At 35.8% G+C, this 10,972-nt stretch overlaps 1 pseudogene; it reads left to right on the top strand.

The window, feature by feature from the left end:
• Positions 1-1,844: 1,844 nt before the first annotated feature.
• On the top strand, positions 1,845-9,764 carry LOC118624554 (annotated as a pseudogene).
• Positions 9,765-10,972: the final 1,208 nt, after the last annotated feature.

Here is a 10,972-nt window from a genome sequence, read left to right as displayed (position 1 = left end):
GATGTAAGGCAGTTTTTACAGGCCAGGCACACCTCACATGCATTAAATAGAAAAGAAGTCATACATTGTAGTTCAGATATTTTGGGTGTTCATCTACCAATCTCTGTTATGTTGGGTTGTTATAACACCTTACATATAATAATACTAGCCAGTATTTATAGAATATTTATTATGTTGGACAGTTTTTCCTAAGTTATTAACATGTATTAACTTATTTACAAAGCTTTACAGATATAGATACTCTCATATCTCTTATAGTGGAAGAGATGGAAACAGAGGACATTTTAAAAACTTTATCCAAGTCAAATACCAAGGGTTTGATTCTAGAGTCCATATACAATAGGAGCTGCCTTCAGGAGACTGAACTCTCAATACATGTTCATTGAATGAGATCAGTGAAGGCATTTCAAGTAGTAACTCAGCAGCTCTAAGACTCAGGGTTGAAACATTAACATTGACATTTCAGTTTCCATACATACAGAATGTGTAAATGGTTGATTTAAGCTATAATCAAGATAAGTTTTAGGAGTCTACCTGCAAAATATTTACAAAGTAATTTTAAAAAGACCTTATGTGCCCGGCTGGTGTGGCTTACTGGTTGAGTGTCAACCAATGCCCCAAGAGGTCGCCGGCTCTATTCCCGTTCAGTGTACATACCCAGATTGTGGGCCAAATCCCCAGTGGGGGGCATGCAGGAGACGGCCAGTTGATGTTCTCTCTCATTGATGTACTCTCTCGTCAGTGTTTCTATCTCTCTCCCCCTCTGCCTTGCTCTCTCTCTTTCAATTCAATAAAGAAAAAATAATTTTTTAAAATGACCTTATGGAATGGTTTAAAGTACCATAGTGAGTTTCATCATTAGCATATTACATACAAATATTAGGAGGCAATAGAAAATTTTTATATTTCATTCATTAGTATAATTCTTAACAGATGAAAGTCTATATTAAATATAAAGGCAGTTTACTCACTTTTCCTTTAAAATGCTGCCTGAGATGACTGTTGTGCCAGACATCCTGGAGACTCTGTATTGATAGTTGGGCCTCTGAGTAGATCAATGGATTTATGCCTTGAAACCAGTTCAAAAAACATTTTTACCAATCCATTGAAGAATACTGAAGGGAAAATTGTAATGGAAAAGTCTGCAGTGAGTGGGGTCATCCATTTTTGTAGTTTGTTTTTACTTTTTAATACAAAGGTAACCAATATGTCTTAACAGGTCATCACTTTTTTAGTCCACTTAAGATTTTTTCCTCTATGCTATGTGATCCCCTCTATGAAGAAAAGCATTTATTGATTTCACTTTGAGCAGCCAACTACAAATGCGGATTCTCTTGGCTCAATCAACCAAACCCAAAGCATTTGCAAAGCATTAGCCCTGAATGATTTTATGGAATGTTTCTTAAGCCTTCCCTTTATTAATTGAGGGAGGTGTACTTAGTGCTTCATAGGCATGATTTAAATATTAGGATTGAGTTTATATATGGATATTTTTATTAACACAGATATATAGTGGTGACAGCCATCTTTTGAGTTCCTAATGACTACACCACATTCTTTTGGTAACAACATTTCAATTATTATCTGAATTACTACCTATTCCTCCATCCTTGAATGAGGTAGGTCAGTTATCTTTTGGGGTTGACCTCCCCCATGCCTGGACAGAGGATGACATTACTTGATTCCAAGATGAGTAAAGGAAATGTATGAGATATTGACTGGGGCTAATAATACAGGTGGACAGACCTTTTCTGCTGAATTGAAGCTGGGAGGATGGGATGCTGGAGTTACTATGGTTATCTCTCTTTCATTAATACTTTAACTTATTTATTCACTCAACAAACATGTATGCAGCACCTACCAAGTGCCTAACAAATACAGAAATGAACAAATTAGACAAAATTTCTGGACAATTTAAATGTAAGAGTCACCCTGAGAATGGAGGTAACACAGATGAAGTAGAGCTGAGAAATTAGAGGATTGGGGTTTTGTTGACATTGTTAGTGTCCCAGGACCAAGCCTGCCTGAGGAAGTCCACACTGGCATGACAAATTCTATTTCACAAGCCAATACATTTCCTACTTCAGTCAGTGTAGGTTAAATTTGTCACTTGTATTCAAAGGCATCCAATAAATCCTCATACTTAAACTAATTTACACTATAAAAATTAGTTGAGTATTTCATGTGACTTAATTTGTCTTGTTATTGTAAATTCCTCAATTTTCTTTTTTCTGCCACTGCCTTGCATTGTAGTCTGTTTTAAACCTTGTGGAAAAATATAAGGATTGCATTATAATTTTCATTTTATGCTTGAGAAAACTGAGAATTGGGTACTAGAAAATATAAATGTCATTTTGTGTTTCCAGTGCCGGGGACATGGAATATAAATCAGGAAAGAGAACTGACATGGGTACATGTCATCTCTTTTGATTAGTAGTACATCTACTTTATATTGATCAAAAATATAACTTATAATTTACCATAAACATGCTATTTTTGTCTTAATTATTAATTGTAATATGTACACTGTCAGATCAGATTTTAAATGTTTTATTAATATGTTTTTGCACAGTAGTCATGTCATTTGAGCAAGAAGTATGATGCCTTGGTGAAGTACTTTTAAACTGAAAATACTATTGTTTAATGATGTTTTACTAATTCTGCTTATAATACCCCCCTTGGCATCTAAGGTATTTGTTTTCTGTGATATTCTATTTGTTTCCAATGTGGAAAAAGAAGAATATCTAACCTGCAGATTAAGTCATTGGTGTTTTTTGTTGGATTATGCAATTTATACTATATGCTATTGCAGCAAATACAGAAAAGTATAAAGTAAATAAACATCACCCACAATGCTGTAATCAATTGATATTCTGGTGCACTTGCTTCCAGGATACATTTAACTAAATAGCTAGCTAGCTAGATATTATTAAATGAAAATAATTTTGGATGACTAATTTTCTGTTCAAAGTATTAGATGCTTATTTTCATCAACTATCCCATGTTTTGAACATTTCCTCTTAAATATAAGAAAATAAGATTTTAATGGCCTCCTATCATCCTGTCGTACAGACATGGCATAGTTTATTCAAAGTCCCCTTTGTGTGCAAATTTAGATTGTTTCTAATTTCATCATTTAAAACAATTGCTATAATATTCTTTATTACGCCATACTATTTATTTGCATCTCTAATCATTTAATAATGAAAATTTCTGGAAGCTTATTTTTAAAATGTGAGGAAGAATATTTTGTCTTAAATTTAGTTCTTAGTGTATTACTGAATATAAGTAAATTTACTTTTGAGGTTCTTTTCTCATTTTTCCAGTAACATGCTTTCTTTTTCACTTTGCATTCTCTGTATAATTAAATTAACCTTTTCTCATATTCATTGACAATATATCTCCCATTTATTTTTTTGTTTTAATATGATATAAGAGGTTGTTGGCATAAAAAGGTTTACGTTTGCATGCTGACAAACTTTTTATTATTTTTCTTTGTGATTTATTGCAGTGCTTTTTAAAGAAAGCCCATATTCATTTTTAAATCATTTACATAATGTTTAAATAGACTTTCAATTACTATTTTAATATATGTGATACCAACTTCTAAGTTTAGTTTGTTGGTCAACCTGGAACTAGTTTTGAATTATGGTGTGAGGCAAAACTTGATTTCTTAACAATTTAAATATTTATTTTCTTCCTAAATTATTTGCTGCTTAAATTATATTTTCCTCACTGATTTTGATAATTATTTAGCATATGATTAGTGTAGGGGAATGAACTCAGAGTTGAAATATGCCTCCAGCAGTAAAGGTGTCTGGGAAATATTGGACTTTTAACTCTCTGTAGCCTCAGGTTTAACTGAGTATCCAGAGAGCTGGTCCCCCAAAGATAAATGTCATGTCCCCAGGAAGGAGTTTAATGAATGTACAGAGTATGGATCATACCTGATATTATCTGTTAACTTAGAAATGCATTGTTCTTGCTGGTGGTCTACGTGACTACCCACCATATACTTTTACTATTAACCCTCTACGGAAAAGAGACCCATCCTGGGAGGAAGTGGATCTCCTGCGGCGGCCACCACGGGGAGCAAGCCACTGCTCTGCCCATGTATGTAAGCTTCTCCTATCAAAGCTCTTGTGGATTTAAATAAGACTGTGTGTCAATTCTTTGGAATCGATCTAAAATTTAGACTTTTTGGCCTTTCCCCCAACAATTACATATAATAAAAATTTTCTCTGCCATTGATTCTGGATTTTAAAAATCTATTTACAGATTTTTGTCCACTACTATACTGTATTAATGTCTAGAGTTATGTCTTAATATCTAGTATAATATATACATCATTTTTCTTTTTTGAATATTTGTTTTCCTTAACTATTTATGTATATAGGTAAACTTTATAATCATATTTTGAAAATTTCATAAAAATATCCTTAGTACTCTTATTGGGATCTTTTCAATCCAATATGTTAATTAAGAAAAAAATTTTATACCTTTCCCGAAACACATATATATTTATATATTTATATCTTCTGCAATATCTTTACATAAATATTTTTATATGTGAATGCATGTATTTAGGTATTTTTTGTGTCAATATCCAACATAATTTTTTTCTCTCTCAGTCACTGTAGGTTGTAGAATGAATATGGCCCCTTACATATTTTAATTATTAAGAGTTTTATGTAGAAAATCAATTGCTTAAAGCATGATTTGTAGGGATGGAGGAGTGAGAACCAGGGACCGCCTAATGTCAAGAACACACCCATTTCTGCAATCCAGAGGTCAGGAAACTGTGGCTACCTTGTCTACAGCTGTCTCTGATCCTGTGAAGCTCCCACTGGCCAGCAGATGTCCAGAGTATGGCCACCAAAACTGTTACTCAGTGCTCATGTTCCTGTGATACTGCTTATAATCAGAGGGAACACCTGGAAAAGGGCTTCTGGTTAATTTCTGTTTTCTAAATCTGGCAGGAATGCACTTCATGGATTGTCGTGATCTTTTCCATGATATCATTGAGAAGTTATTGCTGATGCATAGTAAGTCTGGACTTGAGTACTTTTTTTTTTTTTTTTTTTTCTATCCTCACCAGAGGACACTTTTGCATTTATCTTTAGATAGAGTGGGAGGGAGAGAGGGAAGGGGGAGAGAGAGAAAGACAACCATCAATGTAAAAGGGACACATCCACTGGTCACCACCCACACGACCCCAACCGGGGCTGGGACCAACTGCAACCGGGGTACGTGCCCTTAGAGAAAATCAAACCCGGGACTCTCTGGTCCGCAGGCAGTTGCTCTAACCAGTGAGTCAAACTGGCCAGGGCTTGAGTACTTCTTATACTGATTCTTTTAATTCAAGTTTATTAAATACAACACTAGTTACAAAAACAGTATGTATAATTTGTAATTCCAAAAGAAGAGTATTTGCACATAAAATCTGGCAAATTTAGATTAATTTGTAGCTCATATTATAAATTTATAATTTAGATTAATAAAGCATGGCAAATTATACAATAAAAATGTCAGAATTAAGGTAAAATGGGACTTGTACTTGGTACTTATGAGGGAGAATAAACTCTTAAAATTTTATTTTCCTCATGACCTAAAAACTAGTTTTTCATATTCTGAGTATATATTATATTAGGGGACATTTTTTCCCCATTAGCTGTGTTTCTATCTGGTTTACTTTTACTTTGAATCTTGAAAGACATCAATACTGAATTTGATAACATTTTCTCTACACATTGATTTGATATCCCAAAAACAAATTATCTTTTATTGTCAATACAGTAAATACTGTAAACGTGATCAGTTTACATAAATTGTGCTTTAAAAAAGTGAATTGGCTTGTAGACAATTTACTCAAGTGTTAAAATGTTTTTAAATTAATATTTTGTTAATTTAAAAATAAGAAATAACCCTGGCCCATGTTGGTCAGTGGTCAGAGTGTCAGCCTGTGCACTGAAGGGGTGCGTGTTTGATTTCCGGTCACGAGCAGATACCTGGGCTGCAGGTTGATCCACAGCCCCAGTGGGCGGGGCATGTGCAGGAGGCAACCAGTGGATGTGTCTCTCTCACATCAACGTTTCTCTCTCTCTCTGTCACCCTGTCCCTTCCACTCTCTCTAAAAATGAAAAAAAAAAAAATTCTCAAGTGAGATTAACCAAAATAAACAAATAATTAAAAATAAAAATAAGAAATAGAGTTTTAACATATCTTATTTTTAAGAATGCTTTTATTTCCCAAGATAACATATGATATAAAAGTTAGGAAAAAATATTGCACAGAACACTGCTACTATCACTGCCATACATTTTATTTATTTATTTATTGTTTTATTGATTTTTAGGGAGAGAGGAGGGAGAAGGAGAGAGATGAAACATCGATGAGAGAGAACATCGACTGGCCACCTCTCTGCATGCCCCACACTAGGGACCGGGCCCACAACTTGAGCATGTGTCCTGACTGGGAATTGAACCGGAGACCTCTCGGTTCATGGGTCGATGCTCAACCACTGAGCCTCACCGGCCGGACTATCGTACATTTTAAAAACATCATTTTAAAAGGTGCAACCAAAGAAGTGTTCTATTCTGATATTTATTATTGACCATTTTTCACCGTCGTTGATGTGATAAGAGAGGAAATTTAGAATGTGCTGTTAGCGATACTCTCCCTAGTTTTGTTATACCTGCCTTTAGTTCACACTGCAGTCAACAGAAAAAAAGCAATGATCTCACCAACCATCAACATAAAAGAAACTCTTTTATGAAAATGCCTCTCTATTCTTAGTGTGTCATTTTATTTTGTAATATTTATATGGGTAATGCCAGTTATATTTGGATACTGTTTACCATTCTCTATAATTTCAGTATAATTCAGTGCAATGTCCTTATAATACAGTAATATTTGATGAGGTTAAATGATTTAGTATTTCTAATGTTACTATCGGATGGAAAAGTTTGCCAGTGGAAGGCTTCATTTCTAATTTATTAATAATGTGCTTCAAAAGGTATTATCTTTATTATATATGATGTCTGAATATTTTTATGTATAGTTATGTGTGGGAATCCACAGTTTTAATCATTTGCCCCAGGCATTGCCTTTATTTATTACCATGCCTATTCTTATTCCTAACCAGCAGTCCTCTGTTCTGTTTATTTTAGCCCGAGTCAAGTACCCTAGCGACTTCAAGTGACAATACTACAAAACAGGGTGTACGTAGTTCAAAGTAAACAAAACCGAAAGTTTACAAATCAAATCCCTACCCAGTACATTTCTTATAACTGTTTTCTCTTACTCCCCTTTGTCTATACCTTCTGAATTTGAAGAAGACTCTACACATGTCAATTTGTGACTATGAATGTTAGAACTTTCTGTAGGGATAGTTGCTAAAGTTCACTCAGTGGCATTATGTTTATAGTAGACAGAAAACCAGCCTGGGAATCAGGAAATTGGATTTCTAGCCTCCTCTGATGTGTTGAACTGAAAGAAGCAGTGTTTTCTTTCTACCTCTTGTGCTGAAAAGGCAGTTAGAGCTGGAGGGAGACTGTTGAGATTAATTCTGTGATTGATTATGACAATGATGTACAAGTTGAAGACAAAGAGGTTTTCGAAAGAGGAAAAGAAAGGTGGAGTCGGGCTTCATGATAGGAAATAAAATGGAGCCCTAGAGGTTTTCTATGTGAATAGAAAACAATTAAATAATACACTTACCACAAACCAGTCCATCTTCTGGATAATCAATTGACTTTAACAAAAGCCAATCATGCCCTGGCCGGTTTGGCTCGGTGGTTAGAGCATCAGCCTGCGGTCCAGAGAGACCCGGATTCAGTTCCTGCTAAGGGCACGAACCGTGGTTGCAGTTTGTCCCCGGCCCTGGGTCGTGTGGGTGGCAGCCACTCGATGTGTCCCTTTCACGTCGATGTCTCTCCCTCTCTCTCTCCCTCTCTCTCTCCCTCTCTCTCTCCCTCCCTCCCTCCCACTCTATCTGAACAAAAAATGGAGAAATGCCCTTGGGTGAGGATAAAAAACAAACAAGAAACAAAAGCCGACTATTTAAAGGAGTAAAGCTTTAAAATAGATTTCTACATTTAAACCTAGCATGGTATATATCTTTATTATATATAATTTAATAAATGCAGTTTAATATAGTTAAGGTTTTTATAATAATTAATCAATATTTACTGAAAATCCAGTAACAGAAGTACTGGTCTAGGAGCTTGGCAAACACTATTGAAGAAAACGGGGAAAAAAATTGATGTTGTTGATCTTGTACAATTTTTATTTTAGGAATTTCAAGTACCATAGATTACAATTTTCAGATTAAAAGTCCTGAGATGCTACATGTTGAAAATCCAATAGGGAAATGTACAAAAATTTGTATATGCAGCTCATAATAAGTGTTTTATAAAGGGCCAATAAATACATGAAAACATGTTCATCTTCATTAGTTAATCTTTATTAGTCATCATAGATATACACATTAAATGTGATACTATTCCATACCTATCAGACTACCTAAAATAAAAAAAGATGGAAAAATACCATGTGTTTGCAGTAAACTAGAGTTCCCAAACTCTTGCATTCCTAGTGGGAGTAGAAATGGCTGTAACTACATTAGAAAACTATCTGGCATTATCTTTCAAAGATGAACATATGCATACTCTAAAAATCAGAAATCCTGCTGCTAGGCATAGACACAATATAAATGTAGAGATCTTTTCAACAGAAAGCATGCATTGCACTGTTTACATTAGAACTATCTGTAACCCACACAAATGGGAAACTAGCAAAATATTCATAACAGTAGAATGGAAAAAAATAAATTGTGGTGTCACAATAGAATGCATTTTATACAAAGTTGAGCAGAAAAATCCAGAAGCAAAGAGTACACACTCCATGGTTTCAGCTGTATGGTATACAAAGCCAGGCAAAACAACTCTGTTGTAAGTCAGAATAGCTGTTAGTTACCCTTAGGAGCAAGGGTTTTGTGACTGGAAGGGAATGTGAGGGGCACTTCCTGGGAACTTGTAATGTCAGAATTATTTACTTGTGGTTTGGTTACACAGTCCTGACAGTTGGTGAAGATTTATTAAGTTGTATACATATGAAATATCTACTTTTCTATATACAGATTATAGTTCCATAAAAAAATAAAGCTATTTCTTAGCAATACCTACTGAATTCAGCCCATTTAGTTAATTGGTTACAATAATCTTTTGTGCTGGAGAAGACTCTCCCACCCACTGGGCCATAGCCCTGCAGACCCAGCACCTCTCCCATGTGGAGCCCCCATACCAAGAAGGCGACCACGCTGTGGAGGGGGAAGATTTCGATGACATCGACCTGTTTGGCAGTGATGAAGAGGATGACAAGGAGGCTGTCTGGCTGGGACAGAAGCAGTTGGGGCAGTATGAAGAGAAGAAGGCCAAGAAGCCCACGTGATATCCAAGTCCTCCATCCTCCTGGACGTCAAGTCTTGGGATGAGGAGGCACACATGGCCCAGCTGGAGGCCTGCATGTGTGCTCAGTCCAGTTGGACAGGCTGACCCAGGGGTGCTCCAAGCTGGTGCCCCTTGGCTATGGCATCCACAAGGTGCAGATTCAGTGTGTGGTGGAGGACGACAGGGAGGGGGACCCACCTGCTGGAAGATGAGATCACCATGTTGGAGGAGCTTGTGCAGAGTGTTGACATTGCTGCTTTCAACAAGTTCTATGTCCTAACACTGGGCCTGCGCATGAGGCCCTACAGCCATTAAAGACTGAAACTCAGACAAAAAAGGGAGAAAATTCAAGAGCCTGGGTGGGCTTATGACAGACTTATCAATCTTTGTCTCATAAAATTGACAGTCATGCTTCTAAACACAGAGACAGAGCTACAGTGTTTTTCTTCTAAATATTTACCATGTAAACCTACTGGTAGTAATAATAATAAAAAAAATGGTAACTCCTAGGAAATTCAAGTTCACTATCTTTTTAACAGAGGTAGTGATCGAATAATTTCCTGTATAATATAAGTTATATGAAAATAAATAGTGAAAATGTACATGAATATCTTTGAATATTTTGGGGAAAAGATCTCACATCGAGGGGTCAAACACTACACAGACCTGGTTCTAAGCTGACTGTGCCACCAGCTCGGGTGCCCTCCTTGGCACGTTAGTGATCTGAACCCGTGTGTTCTGTAAACCGATCAAGTTACATGATCTAGAATAACTAGACCACGAGGGACACAAAACAGGTAACCTGTCGGATCAATGAGGGCTGTACTGTGCTGGCCGCTTCCGCATTTCCTGAGACTAATTTATCGTGTGGTCAACAGAAGACCCACTGAATAAATATTTGGGAAATAAGTGAATGTTCTATCTAGGCGCTTAATAAGTGGTTTCGTATAGGAATGATTTATATCATATTTGAGAATTTATAAATCTTGTTTAATCCTCACTGACTAATTCCTGAAGAATGTATTAACACTTCTAGATGTAATAATCCCAATTTTCAAAATTAGTATGCCAAGTCAGCTAAAAATATCTCATACCAAGTCTAGCGCTTTTCTGACTCTGGAGTAGCAAAATAGATAGTTGTAAATACGTGGAAAGAAACATTGTCTCGTGGACTCTTAGGGCTATGAATGATCTTCATGAATATTTATTCAAGTCTCTAACTGTCAAACATGTTTGTCAAACATATCTTGAATACATTCAGTACCAGGGAGTCTCGTTTACCAGTGGGTACTCACTCTATAAATCCACAGCTACAGCTGTTAAATATTCCTTAGATTGATTTTAAACCAGCTTCCAAAATAAATAATACCCTCTGGAGCAACAAAGAGTAAGTCATATTCACGTCTATATGATAATTCTTCAATAATTTAAATACAGCTAAATCTTCTAATGGTAGAATTTCTAGATTGTTCACTGGAATGTTTGCTTACCTTTGGTTTTTGAGTTTCTTGCAGTGGCAGCCT

Source organism: Molossus molossus, unplaced genomic scaffold (assembly GCF_014108415.1).
Source record: "Molossus molossus isolate mMolMol1 unplaced genomic scaffold, mMolMol1.p scaffold_m16_p_1, whole genome shotgun sequence".
NCBI lineage: Eukaryota > Metazoa > Chordata > Mammalia > Chiroptera > Molossidae > Molossus > Molossus molossus.
Note: the sequence above shows the minus strand (reverse complement) of the source record. Positions and strands in the feature narration are given on the sequence as shown.